The 20,744-nt window shown below is 37.2% G+C and overlaps 1 pseudogene; it reads left to right on the top strand.

Moving 5' to 3' along the window:
* The first annotated feature begins 683 nt into the window (after window positions 1–683).
* LOC115425654 (doublesex- and mab-3-related transcription factor 1-like) overlaps window positions 684–20,744 on the top strand; it is a 38,367-nt pseudogene continuing 18,306 nt past the window's right edge.

Genomic DNA, 20,744 nt, shown 5'->3' with positions numbered 1-20,744 from the left:
TCTATAAAAGAGCTCATCATTTTAATGACAGAATTCATTTTAAAAATAGGAATTAAAAATATTCTGATGTGATATAAACTATTTCCAAAACTGAGTAGATTCACACAGTGATGACCAAAATGTTATCAAAATGAAAACCATGAACATTTGTCAGATTATTATTATATTTTCATATTTACATTGCACCACTGAGATTAGGTAAATGAAATCACATCATACTGGAGCCTTTCATCGATTTGACTCAAATTGTGACCCAATAAAAAGCTCTGTGCCCACTTCCAGTCCCAACCCCCTGTTTGGGAAAGGCAGCATTATTCTGCCATAGAAATCTGCTCAAATCAAATCGGCTGCAATGTCATCAGTTCTCCCCAGCTTTCTCCCACTTTGTTGCGAGAAGCATGACCACACACACACACACACACACCACACAACACACACACACACACACACACACACACACACACCCACACACACACACACACACACACACACACAAGGAAAAAAAAAAAAAAAGGAGGGGGAGGCTGACCCTTCCTGGCCTCCAGCCTGTACAGTACAGGCTTTAAAAACCGCCAAACCTGCAGGAGTAACTCACACACTAACTGAAATATGACAAGTGGTGTTCCCGGGCAGGTTTAACACAGGGTTACACAGCTTCAGTGGCTTTTATTTAGACCTAAGACATGAACAAGGACCAGCAGAGCCAGCAGAGGCCGGAGAGTACCGGACTTGTGTCCCGGTCCAAAGCCCAGAAACCTCAGAGGATGCCAAAGTGTTCCCGCTGCAGGAACCACGGCTTCGTGTCTCCTCTCAAGGGCCACAAGCGATTCTGCAACTGGAGGGACTGTCGTTGTGTCAAATGTAATCTGATTACCGAGAGACAAGAGTCATGGCGGCTCAGGTAACCGTTCCATTGAACCTGTCAGTGGAGCCAAAACTAGCTAAATGTGTACTATTCAGTAGGAGCTTTAGGCTGTCCATTCTCTGCTCCATGAACAATTGTGTCCAGGTGTTATTTTATTTTATTTTTTAATAAAATATTTTAACAAATGCATGTACACTTTTCACCCTGTGGACATTTTTGTGTTTTTTTCGTGTGAATGGAAACCTTCAGCCTAGCTAGCATCCATTCAGCCAGCTTTACTCAGAAGCTTTTATCAGTTTGTTAAACAGCATTAGCTACACTTCTATTTGGTACACTTTGGTATTCACTTTGTAACGCTTTAGGGTTTATTCAAAAAGTTTTTATTCTTTTTTGGGTTGGCTTGTACGATTGAGCTGTATTTAAGGACACTGGTTCGTTTAGTGCATAATTACTTTATAACTGTTTTATATGATGTACTGGCAGACGGTGCTAAACACAAGTATTCACACTGCTGTAAGTAACATAACTGAAAGTAAAACAAACAAACAAAAAACTGTGAAGCAGATATATATATTTGTATTTAACAAGTGTATTATAGTCATGTGTAACTTGCCTTCACATGAAACATATACACTAGGACGTTTTGTGTCATATTTAAGTTTTTAAGGCTGTTTTGTAAAGTTTTTTGAGCTGTGGTTTGTACCACTTTCTGCCTTTCCATCCAGGTTGCTCTAAGGCGGCAACAGGCTCAAGAGGAAGAACTCGGGATTTGTAGTCCAGTGCCTCTGTCTGCACTGAAGTGATGGTGAAGAATGAAGATGGAACAGACTGCCTGTTTCCTGTGGAGGAACACTCACACATCTACCTCCACATCTTCTCTTGCTGTCACTGGTGAACCATCACTAAGCTTTTACTAAGAAAATAAATGATTTAGTGCCAACAATATAGAGTTTACAGGCAGGTCTTGTATCTAAACAATAACTTTGTGTGGTCTAGAAATGAAAGAAAAAGTATCTGATGATGTAAAAATACTTAACGAATTGACACCAAATACAAGACATGAGTGCCTACTGGAGTTACTATGCTCACTTCTGCAACAGTTAACTATCAATGGAATGATAGAACGTTTTACAGATAATCCCAGGCTGCAACAAAAGAGAGGAAATGTGAGGTGATGTCAATTTACCAAAACAGTATGAATGAAACATGTAATGTTATCAAATATTTTATGAATAATGGCCTGGAATCATACTACTTTATTGTTTAAAGACTTTTTTTAATTCAGCCAGCAAATGTCTTCAAAATATTTTGAGACTTAAACAATTCGTAAGGAATTAGTTAACTTCTTTTTCTGTAAAGAATGATTGTATTCACAATACAACAATCCACTTTTTTAAACAGTACTGAAAATTACTTAGTTTAGAATAATTTGTTTGTGTGTGTGTGTGGGGGGGGGCAGATTAGTCAAATGAATACCATCTTTAAATGATCTAAATTTAATTACATTTGTATTGTTGGAGCTGTGGATTGTAGTTAATATCAGCTTAATGGCTATGTAAAAATATGTGTATAATGTAGATATAAGTAAGTAATGTAAAATACAAATTTAAAAAAATCTACTTGAAATGAGCCTTTGTACTACAGATAAGTTACATATGGACAAAAAATAAAATCATAATTTTTTTTCAGTGAATGTGGATGATTCACAAATGAATCATTTATCAGTCTACAAGTTCTTAAGATAACAAATGTTTTTATTAAGTCTACATTATTGTCATGTTGGGGGCAGTGGTTCCTCACAGCAAGGCAGTCCTGGGTTTGATGGCAGCATTGGCCAGCTTGGGCCTTTATGTGTGGAGTTTGTATGCTCTCCCATTGTTCAAAAACATGCACATTAATAGGTTAATTGGTCAGGCTACATGGCCTGTAGGTGTGAATGGCTGTTCATCTGTGTATTTCAGCTCTGTGATGAACTGGCGACATGTCAAGGGTACACCCTGTCCTCACCTGTTGGTTCCCAGGAAAGGCTTTGGTGTGGATTTGATTAAATAGTTTGAAAAAACATTGAATGCCCTACATTATACCCTGTGAAGAAACAACAATAGCAAAAAGCTGTATTTGAAATGGTGTACTTTACCACTGTATTTTATTTGTGAATATTTTAGCTTCTCTGGGATGTGGTGTGGAGACAGACATAGATAACCATGTTCCTACTGGAGCTGATAGCAGGTGCCAGAAACAGACTCTAGTCAAGACTGCTTCTTGTAAATATGTGAGTGACCTTGTTCTCTTGGCTTTGCAACAGAGAGGAAAGATAAAGTGGAAAAAGGAGTTGAGAACGCTGTGATTCACTGATGTTAAACAGTGACAAGAACAAATGTTCTCTTTGGCTTGGGTAGTGCGGTGTCTTCACTGTGTAGGGGCCAAAAGAACAGGGTCTGCCTGAGAAGAATGTGGCCTTGTTGATAAAAAAAGTACAATGGCTATTGAGTCATGATGATGGTTATTCAAATGGTCATATCTGTCCTGATAGGGCATCTGACTGTAGTGCTCTGCCTGGTAATCTAACGCCACATACACCCGCCACCTGCAGATGGTGCTGTTGACAGTAGTTTGAGCTGGGAACAACATACAGTAATTCTAGCTCTAGTTCTAGTAAAACGGATTTTCCTTTTAAAAATTCAATAAGCTCTAGCACAGACAGAGTAGGCTTTTCTTTATTCCAACCAGGGTCTAAGGAGAAAGGGACTTTGGTCATTTGTAATTTGAGCTAAACATAGTAAACAGCTCTACTAGAAAGAAACAAAATATAAACATAAAAAAAAAAAAAAATCTGTCAGAATGGTAAACTACATTTGGCTTGAAGTAGTCAGCAGACTTCTAGATAGATTCAATATTTAATCAAAAAGTCTATTATAAAATAATTTGAAAATCATATTTAATATTTTAGACACTGTTAACATTTATTTTTTTTTAAATATTAACAAGCTGTGATTATTACAATTAACAAATGCACAGTTTTTACGAAAGGCTTAATTTTGTTAAAGTGTGAAAGTTGTGCAAGTTGCGTAAATTAAGATAAGGAAATGTGTCTTTTTCCTCTGGTGGGATATCATGTAAATCAGTGTTGTCACCCTCACCCCTGCAAAGTTACTGCTCAGATCTCTGTGTCTGTCTGTACCTAAAACTCATCTACAGAACCAGTCAATGTGAAATTTGCACAGAATGTAGGTCTAGAACTAGTTTTAGTGAGTACAAGGGGTGGGCCATAAAGTGTAAGGACAATGGATGGTTGCTTTAGGGGTTACTTAGTATCTATTTAATTTAGTATCTTATAAAAGAAATCTTAGAAGAAAAAATGTCTAAGAGCGTATTTGCATCTGTGACATTTACCGATCAGTCAGACACTGGAATGAGTTTATGAATTTGTCATTGGATTCATACCTTAACAGGGTTTACCCTCAGTGTTCAGAGGAATTAGGCACTATCTTGGTTCCAACTGAAACTTTATGTGTGTATGGTTGATTTTTTTTTAATATCAAAAAGATTTGCATGCGAGTAGGGCTGCACAATTTTGGCCAAAAATAAAATCCTGATTTTTTCCTCTAAAAACTCGATTTTGGATTTTGATTCAGGCTGGTGGTGGTGTTTTAGTCGGCATGTCATTTTCACATGCAGCCCACAATGCAACGCACTGCTCACAGTCTGGTGGTGATGATGTTCGAGGTGCTGAAATAATAGACTCTATGCACAGCCCCACTACTTCCTGAACTTCAGGTGGCTCCTTTATTTCCTGTCTTTCATTATTGGACACACTGATTAATCCAGGTGTGCCTAATTAATCAGTGTCACAACAGAAATAGCAGACACACCTGGATTAATCAGTGTGTCAATAATGAAAGACAGGAAATAAAAGAGCCACCTGAAGTTCAGGAAGTAGTGGGGCTGCGCATAGAGCCCATTTGGTTGTGCTTCAGTCTTAGACTGATACCACCTTCAGGCTGAGTTTGTTGCAAGGAATGGTTTGGTCTTCATTGGAAACTTCGAAGCCATATCAATTCTGCACAACGGACTTGCTCTTGCTATTTTTAGCAACAAACTTCTCGCTCTCCTTTTTTGTACTGGTGTGGGGAGACCAATGACTGTGTAGACTGCTCTCACAGTTAGGAGGAGGAGCCAACAGTAGCCCGGAGGCTCATGGCCTGGAGACACCAGAGAGATGAAGTTCGATTTGACGATTACTCTTTTTAAACATTGTGGTAATTAAATAATCTGATTTCAATTTAAAATCGAATAATCGTGCAGCCCTACATGGGAGAAAAACCACTTAACAGTCTATTGTCAATGAAAATATTTGCAAAATGTTATTACCTTATGCATGAAAATCTAAAAATAAAACTGGGTAAAGAAGTCCACTGTATTAACCATCCATTAGATGTGGAAACAGCCATTCAGTTACTTTTGATGCGCTCTACATTGATTTTACAATAATTTTTGTCTTAAAAATCAGTTTTATTAATATTTTGTAATATTTGTCAGTGTCTGTCCAACTCTTCTGTGTCCCAAGTCCACGTCTAAACTTACAAACCCACCACTAAACCTGATATTGATGGTGCTATATATGCATTTTCTCTGGCTAAATCTAGATTAACCAAACTCTAATAATGATATTTTTACAGAAAACTTACATCTATGTGGGCTACACACATGCTTACCTTTATCAAGGAAAATAAAAGAGTGTTGCACTGGGTCAGAAAGTATTTTAAAACGCTGTAAAAGTTGCGCATCAATAATCAGCCTGCATCAAATCTGCTTGGAAAATGACATAAGCTGAAACGCTTGAATAAAAAGAAGAATCAAATCTGGCTAAAAATGGTCTGAAAAAGCATTAAAATGTAATTAATGAAGCTGTCATCGGATCCATTCATTGCAGCATACTGGTACAAAACCCATGTGCTAATTCTTACATGTGTTTGTTATGTATGTCACTCAGGAAGTTGCTCCATCTCATCCTCCAGCCCATTAGCGGTTTCCAGGGCTCGTACAGAGGGAACGTCAGACCTGCTGCTGGAAACATCTTACTACAACTTATACCAGCCTTCACGTTACCCATACTATGGCAACCTGTACAACTACCAGCAATACCAGGTGAATACTAATAAATTTAGACCAAATTAAACGCAGTGAAAAGGAAGGAACTTGTTGAGGATTAATATCAGGTATTTTGTGGCTGTCAAAGTTCTTCAGCATCCTGACAAAGAAAAGATTATGTATGAGAAAGTGGTTTTCCTTAATACAGAAGTAAAAAAAATCACAATATATTGCTATATAAGGATACATAACCCCTGCATCATGATTTATTATCAAACTGCCATATTAGCCCTTTGTTCATGTTGTTCTTGAAAATGAAGCTCTCTAATGTCAGCTCTCTAAAATACAGAAGAAAATAAAGAAGAAAAAAGAATCTTCATTAGTGCTGCATCTCTCGGTCAAAGTCATCGTGCAATTATTGTGTAGAATATCGTCGTTATGATTTGACTCTACTCGCTTATTACCAAGGAAAAGAGATGTGATCATTTTGAAATGTGTGTTTTTTGTCATTCACACATACAGATGTAGACTAGAATAAAAAAAAAGACTTACAAGACTTGATACAATGCTGATTATTACACAGTATGCTTCAGTATGCTCATTTTCACTGAATCCAAAATGAGACACCATACACTGAAACTTTAAATTGCAGCCTTTTGCAACTGAATAAATGCAAGGCTGACATTGATATTATGATTGCAGTTTAATTAAATATGCAGCTCCAATCTACATTAATAATACACCAAATTTTAGAGTGGTCTTGTCCTAAAGAAGTGTTTATGACTTGTCTTGTCATCTGTCCTGGTTCAGTGTGGTGGCACAGTGCAGTAAGGTAAGAGATTATAGTGACTAGACTGAAGGCTTTCACACTAAAAGGTTTAGGATTCAGCACATGACCAGTCATGCGTCATATGCAAAAGCTGAAAAAAAGGTCAAGACATTTCTTCTCCATGCTAAAAGAGATGGGTTGTTGGTAAGTGATGTGCTGGTGTCATCTATGCATGCATGTTAGAGAATTTCCCATTTATAAGCTGGTTCATGCACCAGAAACAGGAGATAAGCTTCTAAGCTATGAGTGATTTCAGTATTAACAAGGTTTTCCTTTTCACAGAGCTACCGTGGTAATATGAAATCCACGCTAGCAGAGATACTGAACTATGTGGATGCACTCAACCCATGAAGAAACAACAGATTTAGTTTTGTATTGTTTTTTTAGTGTTCAGTTGAAACTGTTCACACCTCACTTGTCGCTGAGGATCATTACATAGAAGAACTAACACGTTCAGGCACCTTTGAAACATGAGTTTTGTTAAATTACTGATGTCCGATTTCATAAAAGCAAGTTCGGTGGTTTTGACCTTCTTTGCAAAATAAGGTGACGATCACCTTTGAAGCAGTGAAAGTTGTTTAGCTATGAACATAGAGGCTGTCACACTGTCTTCTGTGCCAGCAGTAAAACCTGAAGTGCCTGGCTGCGCTAATCCGATTGTGTAGGATTTCAGGACAGTTTTAGGACACGTGGGTTATAGTAATAGCCAGGTGTTTTTTGATTCTTCTAAATTAATATTCCACAAAAGTTAAGGTGGTATAAAGAGCAAAAGGCTTCCTTTTCACGTTGCCTCATGGTTATGGCAAACATGTACTGTAATTACAATCTATTTAGTTCTGTATCAACCTCTCTATCTCAGCAACAGAGATAGGAAGTTACAAAGCACATGCCGGGTTGAGTTTCAGGTACTTTCTACACCTTGATTTTCAGAACAGGCTTGTTACTTTAGGTTTAATGCATCTGAAGGATCTTATGAGAAAAAATGGGATACAACTTGAATCAGTACTTTGTTGTTTACCACAGTCTTTTTTATCTGTACTTCCATGGGAGTAAAGAGTATGTATATCTATCCTTTCCTCAGCACAACATTGCAACATGAGCATTTTCTTTTGCCAAGGTCTGTGCCAGGACCAAATTTTTCCTTGGCCAATGTATTACCCTTCCAAGAAGTTTCATGACAATCAGCATGGCACTTGTTACATAACAAAGAAAATTGCAGCATAGAAAGGCAATAACAAAGCCTGAAATAATAAAGATCAACACAAATGACAAAGCGGTTTTGTAATTTGTGTCTCATTAGTGACTAAAAAGTATAAACTTCAGATGTACTCTTTTGATGTTTCTTGATATGGAACATCACAAACCTCTTGACTTTTTGCATATCAGCACTTTGTTTTGCATTATCATAACAGCTAACAGAAGTGTTAAAAATGGTCCAACAAAAAATTAATATTGATGATTCATTTCTGCTTTCCCATCTTTTTTTTTTGCTTAGGTCCTGGAATTCTCATTATCATAATTGTTAAATGCATCTTACAGTAATTCATAAAAACTGTTATTCCTTTGTTTTCATTTGAGATGGATGACAGTATCTACCTTAATGTTGGCACTCGCCATATAACCAAGGAGACACCAGGGAGATAGTATCTAATATCCTATAAACACACATGCAAATGCACACTCACACTCATCTCACCCATCTGTGCATTCACACTGATTTATGCTTAAATGTATCTCTGTTGTGTCAAATGAGATGAGCTTGTGTGAGTGTAACAAATTAGATCTATAACTTTTCAGTGATCTCTGATGAAGTGGTTTATTTTTTATAGTGAGCGTTTGTCCAATTCCCCCCCACCCTGTACACCCCCCAGTTCCCCAGTAGCAACATCTCGTTTTGGGGTCACTGCCTCTGCTAACCTGGCAGCACACAGCAGCCTGAATTGCAAAGGTTAATGGTATTGTCTGTCGGCAGAGGAACAAACCGCTATGCCTCAGTGCTCAAAGGAGAAAGTGAGCACATTAATGCTAATCAGTTAGCACTCTTTAGCATAATTTAGCCATCCTCCTTCATGATTTATGATATTTTCAGTGAAGTTGTCAGGGTAAGAGGGCTGCGTGCTGTGGTTATTTAAATTCATAAAGCACCTTTTTATTTATATTTGCATACATCGTTGATTATTTGGAGATGAAAGAGATGAGTGGTTTGAGTATCAGAAGCACAGAGTAGTGCAATTTATATAATAATGAATTGTTCGAGTATACAAAATTTAGTAATTATGTAAAAAAGTAACTCAAGTCAGAAGTAATTAGTTCTTTTTCACTGATCAAAAGAGATGCTTCGCTGTTGTGTCCTGTCTTTCTCCTTTACCTGCCCTAAACCTTCATAATTTAATCGCCTTTGCTGCAATTTTAGCATCTCAGTTGAAGTGATTATCCTTGAGTTCTAAATTTGATTTTGTCTCCATATTAGCTGCTAAACACTTACTGCTATGCCAGTCCATTTTAGCTTTTGTCTTATTTATCTGATTTCAAAGTTCCAATGTCTAAACTAGTCTTTTCTCCTCCTAACATCATAACATCTGGTGATTAATGCAGTTTTCATTATTAAAAGTCTCTGTGATGTTAGAGGAGATTAGTGATGCCTTGATAGAACTTCTTCATGCTGTACAATTCAATTGTTAGAGTTTAAAAATGGTTTTGATTTATTTCAAAACACAGGCGAACTAGACTGCTACATCCAGAAAATTAATGAAAATACTGCTGCTGTATGAACAGGTAAACGTGGATTAGTGTTCACAGGATCTAGATATTGTCCATACTGTATGATGTCACTACAAAATGATGCAAAATGCTGAGTTTCTAGTCAAATAAGACAAAAGCCATCACATACACAACCTAAGCCTTCAGAAACCAGAGGAAACTAAAAGAAAGTCTGGTTGTAATTTGCTTGCATTTTATAAAAGGTAAGAGAAATGTGATTTAGATTGTGGATAGGTATTTCACCTCACAAAACTGACAGATGATCTTTTAATGATCAGAAATGGTTGTGTGTCTGCCTGATCTGATTAGATCATTTTACTTGATATTTGAGCATCAACCATAGATAAAATATCCCATGATATTACACGATCTCTTTTAGTTGCTTTTGTACAAAGTAGTGTAATTAATTTTCTGAACAACATGGATCCAATATTTGTGACTGTTATTTAGTTGTTAAAAATGTATCCTCCTAATCCTATCAGTATTTGAAGTAGATGTTGTGTTCCTTATCAACATTGATATTGTGATTTTATATGATATGGACTCTGCATGAGGTATTTTATTTTGAAAATGAACTGACTCCTCCATGTGTTTTGTGCATCTGACTTGCTGCTGGTCTCATCCGCTGTCTGCTGCTTGACATGACCCTCAAACAAATCGGGTAAAAATGGACTCGCCATGTATTGTTAGCAAAACAGAGCACAAAGATGTTTCTGTGATACTTCTGGCACACACCATGGTGCACCTGGTGGAGACACTAGCACTATGTTGAGAAGCTGCTCCTGGCCGTGGTGCTGCCATAATGCCAAACAGATGCCAAACAGCCAGATCTGGCAGAAAAACACAGACTTGTTCTTTTAAATATTGGTATCTGCATTGGCCCTGAGTTTCACAATTGATGAATTCCTACCACCAATATACATGTTGAAATTAGGGCAAAGTAGAGAACGGCGGACAGAACTGGAATGGTAAAGGAGAGATGCCCAGTATTTTTAATAGCCACTGTGAGAAAAATTAAGATTGAGGAAATTAAACTTGAAATGACCTCAAAATGACAAAAATAGCATTTCTACTACGTAACTTTGCTTTGTTGCTGTCTAGAGTAGTTGCCTGTGTATAAATAATTTTTCAAGGCATTTTAAGCCCTTTTTTTTTTTAGTAGAAATAAAGTAGAGAAACAGGGAGAGAGAGGTTACATACAGCAGAAGGCCAAGTCCAGAATGACATCTGTGAGTTGAAGTTATTCTTTTGTCTAAAGACTTTTTAACTTTTGTCTAGAGGTTTTGTAGAGAGTGACGTAACAGCCTCTGTTACCTGTTTGGTTGTGGGATGTGAACATAATCTGGTACTGAGTTGATTATTTTATTGGGTGGCTACATCAGTGTACATCGCCTGTGTACTCCTGTCTCCTTCTCCAATCTGGATGTATCAAACCACCACTTATTGTCGGTGGTACACTGACGAGACAGTAACTATCATTAGTGTACCACTAACACTATGAAGGCATCTGTTCTGGTTGGTCATTCTCTGTTGGCTCCCGTGCCTGCTTACTTTAATCATATTCTTTAGGGATGCACCAATACCACTTTTTCCAGACCAAGTACAAGTACTTACATTTGATTGCTTGCTGATACCACCGATATGAGTACTTAATAATACCATTACAGTATTTAGTTACATTTGAAAATGTGCTTTATAGTATTGTCATTAGTCTGACTGTAATGAAGTGCTGCTACTTACATTTAATGTGTTGGAATGACTGTTTCTCAATCAATCCACCAGAGGGTGCCGCTGTTAATTAACCATACTGGCTGAATACCATGAAGAAGAGTAAAGTTTTTTGAGAAGAAGAAGAAAGCCAGTAATAACAAACATGGTGATGACAGAGGAGGTAATACTAAGGTGGATACTAACGTTGATATTGATGAGGGTAGTTGTCATAAATATCAGTACTTTTTCTACTAACTCACACAGTCGCTCTTTGAAAAGATTTGCTACCTCTATGGTTCCCTGTGGTACTGCTTCTCTGTCTCGGTCCGCACAGAGCCTTATAAGACAATACGATGATTATATGGCCCTTGGTACACATCCGCTAGCTCCTGGAAAACGTACAGAATGCCCGTCTGTGTGTTTAACGTAACTTGCAGTCACTGTTACGTTTGTCACCATTTATTTAAAAAAAATCTCCACACTGCTGACATTAGTCCTCCGCCGCATACCTGCTGATTATACGTCACGCTGCCGTCAAGTGGTATCGGACCGATACTCTATACTGGTATTGGTACCAGTGCATCCGTAATATTCTTCAAGGTGAAATTTCTTCAAATGCTTTAAACTGTGTTGAAGCCTATTATGTCAGTGTCCCTCAAAATACCTACACTGTATCTGTTGTTTTACACTGTAATGGGTTTTATATATATATATATATATATATATATATATATATATATATATATATATATATACACAGGGTGGGGAAGCAAAATTTACATTGAACATTTAGTTGTTTTTTCTCAGCAGGTACTACGTCAATTGTTTTAAAACCAACATATATTGATGTCATAATCATACCTAACACTATTATCCATACCTTTTCAGAAACTTTTGCCCATATGAGTAATCAGGAAAGCAAACATCAAAGAGTGTGTGATTTGCTGAATGCACTTGTCACACCGAAGGAGATTTCAAAAATAGTTGGAGTGTCCATAAAGACTGTTTATAATGGAAAGAAGAGAATGACTATGAGCAAAACTATTACCAGAAAGTCTGGAAGTGGAGGAAGCAACAAAAAACATACCAAAGCTTTTATTAAAGCTCTCAAATCCAAAATCCTAAAGGATCCAACCAAATCCATGAGAAAAATGGCAATTGAACTTGAGGTAGACAACAAGACCGTTAGAAATGCAGTAAAATATGATTTGAAGTTAAAATCTTACACAAGAACACCAAAACACTTGTTGACAACAGCAACAAATCCAACTTTAGCAATTTTTGGGAATCATGTTTATGGCCGCCTTCTAGCCCAGATCTAAACCCTCTGGATTATGCTATTTGGGGCGTTTTAGAACATGCTACCAATAGAACATCACACAGCAATGTGTGTGTAATCGACTTTCTTAAAGATACTGTTAAAGAAGAATGGGAGAAGTTGTCACCTGAATATTTGAGGAACACTTGCGCAAGTTTCAGGAAGTGTGTGAAGGCAGTTATTGAGAAAGAAGGACACATAGAATAAAAACATTTTCTATTATGTAAATTTTCTTGTGGCAAATAAATTCTCATGACTTTCAATAAAGTAATTGGTCATACACTGTCTTTCAATCCCTGCCTCAAAATATTGTAAATTTTGCTTCTCCACCCTATATATATATATATATATATATATATATATATATATATATAATATATATATATATATATATATATATATATATATATATATATATATATATATATATATATACATGTTAGCCTAAAAAACCTCCAGATGCTGTAAGGTAAGCGTACAGTATATGTGTTATTACTGCTGTTTTGCTAATTATTAGCTTATTTTAACATTGGTAACAATGTTTAAACAACTGCATATATTGCAGTCAGATGGTCTTTTGAATATTGAGCTGACCTGTCCTGCAAAAAATTGCAGTACATTTTATATAAGTCCTAAAGACATGGATTTGGTCCTGCAGTAGTTAGCACCAAGTAGAGTCTCTGAGGAAACATCGTGGGCTTTATCAGTTTAAGGCCAGTTAGCATCTCCACTCTTCTTCAGTGCACTCAGTGGTGCTTGGCTGTCATGCAGGTGGATGATAATAATATAAGGGTAGTGTAGAGCTTCTAGACAAGAGATGGTGCCAGATAAAAAACCGGGCCCACTCTGGGAGGTAAGGAAGCCCCTCCCCCAGGAGTCAGCATATTAGAGACAGCAACTTGGTTAGAGCTGCATCATTCTTATTAATCTATTGAGGTTGTCTCAGATTTGTGTTTTTACCTGGAAGGCTGCATACAACACGTATATGTAACTTTGGCATGTTTTTACTTCAGCAGTTGAGTGCTGTACTGAGTGAGCTTTAAGATGGTTTACAACAGGCAACAATTGTGTTTCACTTTTATGCACAATGTGTCTTATCTTTATGAGAAGGTCCAACATTTGCATGCTTTTGCCTTTAAGACCAGATATGACATTCAAGGGTGTGAATCTTCACTGGCCTCATGAGTCGATTTAATTTGATTATGATTCAGTTGTCAATTATTCACAATGCATCTTAATGATTGCATCGTCAATTTTATAATACTGTACATTTACTTTTCTATCTGTCAGTGCAACTAGTCTTCAGAGAGGCAAACCTAAACTCCCTCTATTAATTATATGTTTTGAAAAGTCACACTACAGCAGTCAAATAATACAGCAGTGAAAGAGCCGACCGATATGGGATTTTTGGGGCCAATGGCGATACCAATATTGGGGCCTAAAAAAAGCCGATATCCAATATATCGGCCGATATCCAATACTGGCCGATAACCAATATATGGCTGATATATGAAATAAGAACACTGATCTACACAGGATGTAATAATCTTTTATTAGATAATTGTGGACAGGTGGATTAACAGTTGCATAAATCTTTGTTCATCTCACAAAGATAATTTACACAACTTTCAAATGCAAACTATGCAATCACAAAATATTCATTCATTTTTTCTGAACCCACTTTATCCTCACTAGGGTCATGGGGGTCGCTTGGAGCCTATCCCAGCTACATAGGGGCGAAGGTGGGGTACACCCTGGACAAGTCGCCAGTTCATCGCAGGGCTGAACATATAGAGACAAACAATCACTCTCATATTCACACCTATGGGCAATTTAGATTAACTAATTAACCTATTAGTGCATGTCTTTGGATGGTGGGAGGAAGCCGGAGTACCCGGAGAGAACCCATGCAGACATGGGGAGAACATGCAAACTCCACACAGAAAGGTCCCACCCCCGTCGACTGGTGTTGGAATAGAACCCAGGATCTTCTTGCTGTGAGGCACGAGTGCTAACCACTGCACCACCATGTCGCCCATCATGTGATTTTTTTTTTTTTTTTAATCACAAAAATAATTAGAGCAAAAAATATTACCACAAAATTATGTTTTCCCTCACAAATTTTGATGTGTCTGCCTCACGGCACTACAACTTCCCATGTGGACTAAGGACTAAACTGAGCATGTGCAGAGTGAATTAGGTGAGTCCTAATTGGTTCCTGGAGCAATAGCAAGAGTTAGAAGAGAGTCATTGTCCGAGCAGGAGTGAAAGTGAAACTAACTGGCTTTACTGTTCCTCTAACTCTCTGGGCAGCCCACACACAGGAGCAGCGAGCAACAGAATCTCCATGCAGCAAAAAACTTTGTAGATGGGCTACATATTGGCTGATGCTGATTAATCAGTGAAACGCTATAATCAGCCGATTAATCGGGCTCTAGTGTGAAATAAACATCTGTATTCTCCCATAGCAGCATCTGTGTGAGCCTCTGTCTGTAATCATGACAAAACCAAACCAAAACCCATCTCAGACAATGCATCATAAATAGAGCTGCAATCAGGTTTCACATAGCAGCTCATAGAAAGGCCATGTCACTTCCTGAAATCAAAACTGCAATCTACATTCTGTTACCCAGTGTTACAAACCTAGCTCATTGAATTAAACAAATGAAAATATACCTATTTCCCTAAAATAGAAGAGTGTGTTCTTTAATGAAATGCAGCTCAAAGTGCAGTATCTAGATGGCAGAACAGAACCTCAGTAATGCTGTCACCCCCAGTGTTTGCTATTAATAATGTGGTCTATGGTGCACTGACATTGTCGTTTTGCTCTGTCATGGTCTTACAATGAACTGAAAATATTGTGGTGAACAGTCTCACTTAACCATGCTGCAAGGTAAATTATTTTTTAGGATGGAGTTGAGGTATGCTAACCCATTTTAAAACAGCCTGTACACATGTGTACATGCAACCTGTAACCAGGAGAGCAGAACCAGACCCAGAACCAACTTACTTGTTTCTGCTCAGAGTCTCACTGTAGCAATGAAATTCTCATTAAAAGTCCATCTTTCAAGTGTAGTCTTTTGAAACATAATTATTGAGAAATTGCTGGAGCACAGAGATGACATTGACACAACATAATACATCCATGAGGTGAAGCAGAACTTGAAAACAGCACAAAGGCAGAAGGGAAACTCAATTACCATGGTAACAGAGAGGTTGTATCTGTCTGTCACTGTGCCTGTGCTAAATTCTAAATACTTCAATAGTACAATATAATAATTTTACCATGTTGCTCATAATATTACAATTCAGCCCAGTCTGAAAGAAGCCTTAGTATACTGTATATCTGTGTTTGGACTTGTACTACAAAAAATTCCTTCAATGCATACATTATTGCAAATGATACCATTTTAGCCATGCAGTAAATTTGGTGCTTGGCCTGAAAATGTATTTTGAAAAAGGCTCAAGTGTAGATGCGCCTGTGGGCACTGCTTGTAAGCTGTAACCATAACAAATCCTGTCTTCTGTGAAAAACCTTTACTTGGACAGTTTTGTTTGGTGCTCTATATGTGTCCTGCGGAATGTAAGCTCTGTGCACTTTCAAGTCTCCAGTGCAATCTGTTGTATTTTTCACAGCCTAATACAAGAGCTGAGTGTAGCTTAAATAACAGTTTATAAAGCTGTCGGAGAATTGATGGTGTGGACAATACGGGTGACATATTACAGGCTGACAGAAATCAAATTCCATAAAAGTGAAATTGAAAACCCTCTGTGAGGCGGCCTTGCTGCTGAGTAGACAGCTCATTTTAAAGTTTTCACAGTACTGGAGAAAGCACAGAGCTGCGTGTTACACAGCATTTTTTGACCAAGCCACGTACCTGTGAATTGAAATGCTGCCCACATTTTATTTTATTTTTATATTCTTCCTGTCAAGTTAGGCAGAAGGGTTGAAAGACAAAATGCCATGTTGAGGTTTCAAAACAGTCTACCACAAAGCAATCACAGTATCCGCATCCACTTCTTACATTCATTGTGAAAAAACAGTAGAATTAGGATGTTGCCTCTTGTATGGAGCATTTCAATATTTGCTTTTTTTATGTTTATTTGAAGCAGATGCCCCATGGTAGCCACAACATGTCTTCCCAGCCGCATGCATTCCTACTACCCACCAGCCACCTACCTGACCCAGGGCCTCAGCTCCACCTCTTGTGCGCGCCCCATTTTCACTCTGGAGGAAAACAATAATAATGCCAACTGGTCTGAGGCCATGGCAACCTGTAAGTAACACACACAATCGTACACACATATAAGCCTACATCCCCTTCTCAGGCCCCATAAAGTTTTACCCAGACTTATCAACAGTGTGGTTAACTACATCAAAGGGAGGGCTGCACTCAACTCTGAGGTGCCATAAAATTTATCAGACTAAATCAGTCGAAAGTGAAGCTTTTACCTTTACTTAGTTTGCTAACTTTTTGCTTTGCTTGAAAAATAGAACTGTACATTGATTTGAATTCCTGTGTCTGCATCATTGTCAGACATACTTCATCTATCCTGCAGTTTTCATGAATCACAACAAGACAGGAAGTTTGCAGTTTGTAGTGTAGAATTATGGTCTTTCTTTTACTTTAGTGAATTGTTAACATATTAACACAGAGATAAGTAAAGTCATTGTTTAACCTTCGTTGGTTTAACCTAAAAACAGGGTGCAATCATTCATCATCATCTCCCAGAAAAACAGCAATTTTACAACATCCACCAAGCTGACAGCACGTCTGTTTCAGTTTGTCTTGTTTAAAGATGAAGTAGATCTGATCCCGGATTTGTGACCATGCAACACTAGGTTTCAGGCACTCTACACCACTGTTCTCTGATGTGAATCTCAGCTGAGCATGCTGCTGACGGTAATAGCATGGATTTTCTGCATTTCTCAATAGCTATGAATGTGGGCAAATCAGATTGTTTGTATTGATGTGTGGTGTATGAATGGTGTGTGTTCAGTTAAGTACTTTACAAAGAATGCACATAAATACACAATGAGAGTGAGATAAAGGAGAGGTCCAGCTCAGCAAGGTGAGAAACATAACATTGCATATTTCTCCTCACCCATTTTTTGTAGTGTTTTTTTCCCGACAAGATTGTTACTCACTACTTAAGTCACTGAAACTCATTTGTGTGTTTACCTATGGAGCCTACTTAGTTGATCTTGTAATTGTAAGAGAAGCTCATCTTAGGCATCAGTCAACATCACGTAACATCATATCTATTGGAAACCATTTAACATTACCATATGAAATACAGTAAGGTCTAATATCCAATCATTCTTCTAATCATTCTAATTTGTGAAGTGTATTACAATTACTTCAGGCAGGATCCTGTGGCTATATATCACAGGATCACAGGTCATGGAAGCTTGGAAGCTTGTCTAATTGTTTTGCATGCACAAGGTTTGATATGGTTTTTGTTCAGTCTGAGGTTGTAACATGGATGTTGTTTCAGTGCGCTATTTACAGTATGTGTAATGATGTAATTTTTGAGGATTCCTGATTATGTAAGAGTATCTTACAGAGTATCAGAAATATAATATGTATTTCACTAGCTTTTTGGATGATGGCTGTGTAGAGAAACAATGGTAATGAATGTACCAGCAGCAGAAGTTTTTTTCATGTGAGACAGTGAGATACAATACCTTACACATTTGGTCAGGCATGTACAGTACGAGTTTCAATTCTTTTAAGCAACAGCTGTGGAAAATCTGGTTTTTATCCTTCAATAAAGTCAGTTAATCTGGCATTAAAATAAGGTTGTTGTTTTTTTTTTTGTTTGTTTGTTTTTAATCTTTTTAGTATTGTTGATGCATGTTAAAATCTTCCATAAATATACAGAAACTGAAACAACTCCCAGCCTGTCATTGTAGTATCCTGATCTGAGAAATTTCCTCCAGTCAAAATCTGTTTTTATGTATATAATCCAAAATAAATCACATATTGGCTTTGCAGCTCATCACAGTCTGTACACTCTTTGTTCTTTGACACTTTTCCCAGTCCCTGACTACAACAAAGGTGTTGTTTTCTTTCAGCAATCAAAAGATAAAGTGGTTTATTTGACATCATATTGTGGTTGAATATTATTATTTAGTTATAAAGACATAGGGGAAGCGTGTTATTTGTGTAGAATCAACATCCTTCTTTCAGTGATAGTCCCTTAACCCCGCCTGCATCACAAACTGAAGACCCCCACATCTCCTCCTGTGGATTGTTTGTTTATGACTTTCACCTGTCCGTTTCCTGTGAGGGTCCCACGTCAGACTCCTGCCTCCAATCTCCATGCTCCATTACAAGATAATAACATCCTCAGAGGGTGGTCCCTTGTTTGGTGGCAAATTCCAACACCAGAGAAAAACCATCAGTGGTTTCCAAAGTCTTCCTTCTTTTTCAGTTTAGTAGTTTATTCTGATATTTTTTTATGCCAAATCAGCATACAGAGAGGCATATCTAAATTTAATCTGAACCAAGGAGTTCATTCTCTGTTCAGTAAATCACATGACAATGTGAAGTACTGAGGAGATACAGCATTTTGTCAGAGAGCCAACTGAAGGTTGTACAACAGCTGCCAAATCCATTGTCTGGTTGTGTGTCCAGTATGTGTGAGTGCAGAGGAGGCTTTTCTAACTGTCTAAAATGCTACGTTGAGACATTTTCCCATGTATGCAACTCTGGCTGCAAAAGTGCCCTTAGGTTGTGTCTTACTCACTGTAGTCTGTACCTGTAAATAATTGTGTTGTATGTGAGCATTGCATAATCACCTTTTAATTTAGCTAATGGGCCTGGTCAAATGGTAATGGATTAAAAATTTGCTGTTCAAATGGGTATACTGTTCCAAGTAAATAACCTAAAGTAACTTATTAAACATTTTGGTAGGTATTTAAAGTACTTTGATATGGCAAGAATGATGATTTACTTAAATTATATATTTGTGGTAAGAAATGGCAAATAAGCCTGGTAACAGATCAAAAACAAAGAATATCAGGGTTTTTTTTACTTACACAAATGGCTAAAATACCCTATTCCTGACAAAACTTCACAAAATGCAATTAAATATGTTAACTAATATGTGTTTCTATAACACCAGTTAGTGTTGTAGCAAAAATGTGCCATAATTAAAATTTCATCATTGGCAAAAGAAAGTAACGGATCAAATTGCCCATTGAGTAACGGATCCAAACAGACTATAGTCTCAAAAGCACAGACTATTTTGTTTGAAGAAAACAAACAGGTAAGTTTCCAATTACAACTTTATTATATACAATATAGCTAACATAAGGAACAAGTAACTGTATATAATTAAACTGAGTACCTTGATGCTATTCTTTTATCATACTTTGTTAACAAAAGATTACAGTTTGTGCATTCTGCTGGAACTTAAAACTCACTGATCATATCCTCAGGAGAAAACCCAAACACTCAGTAGATCAGATAAAGTCATACATAGAGGAATCGACCCAATTCTCTACCTCATTTGGTAGGAGTGTGAGGAAGCTGCCACTCTGCATGGCAGGCTAATGAAACCAGTACTTCCTGGAGGTACCTAAAAGGCCATGAAATCATATCACAGAATAAATCATATAGGTATTCTTGTGAGGACATTTTTAAGAAAACTGGATAAAAAAATTCTAGATAATTCACTTGAACCAAAATTTCTGTTGGACATGCGCCCAATGTTTTTGATACATATACCTAAGAAATTCTAAAAAGGGAATACAGTGGAATAATTCTGACACACCCTGTTCTTCATTATACATAAGTTGATGTTAATTCATATTTGTGAACACTTGGTAAGCTTACATATTATGTAACCACATGCTCAGGTTGGTTTGGTACAATATTTAGTACAAGTAAGATAGTGGTCAGTAACGCATCAAAGAAAAAGACATGCAAAGTTCACAAACTTTTCTATAATTATATAAAATTTTGTGTAAGGTTCTTTAAAATAAGTATAAATATCTTTACTTTCTGTCATTTTCATTATCCAGTTCCAAGTAAAACCATACATTTAAAGAAAAAACACTAATATCATGGTAACAGATCAAATGCCTCATATCTTCAGGCCCCAAATGTTACATACAATAAAAATTACTTTTTGGGAAACAACACACAGTATGTTGGATACAC

The sequence above is a fragment of the Sphaeramia orbicularis genome, chromosome 9 (genome assembly GCF_902148855.1).
Source record: "Sphaeramia orbicularis chromosome 9, fSphaOr1.1, whole genome shotgun sequence".
Classification (NCBI taxonomy): domain Eukaryota; kingdom Metazoa; phylum Chordata; class Actinopteri; order Kurtiformes; family Apogonidae; genus Sphaeramia; species Sphaeramia orbicularis.
The sequence above is the reverse complement of the archived record's forward strand: the minus strand, read 5'-3'. Positions and strand labels throughout refer to the sequence as shown.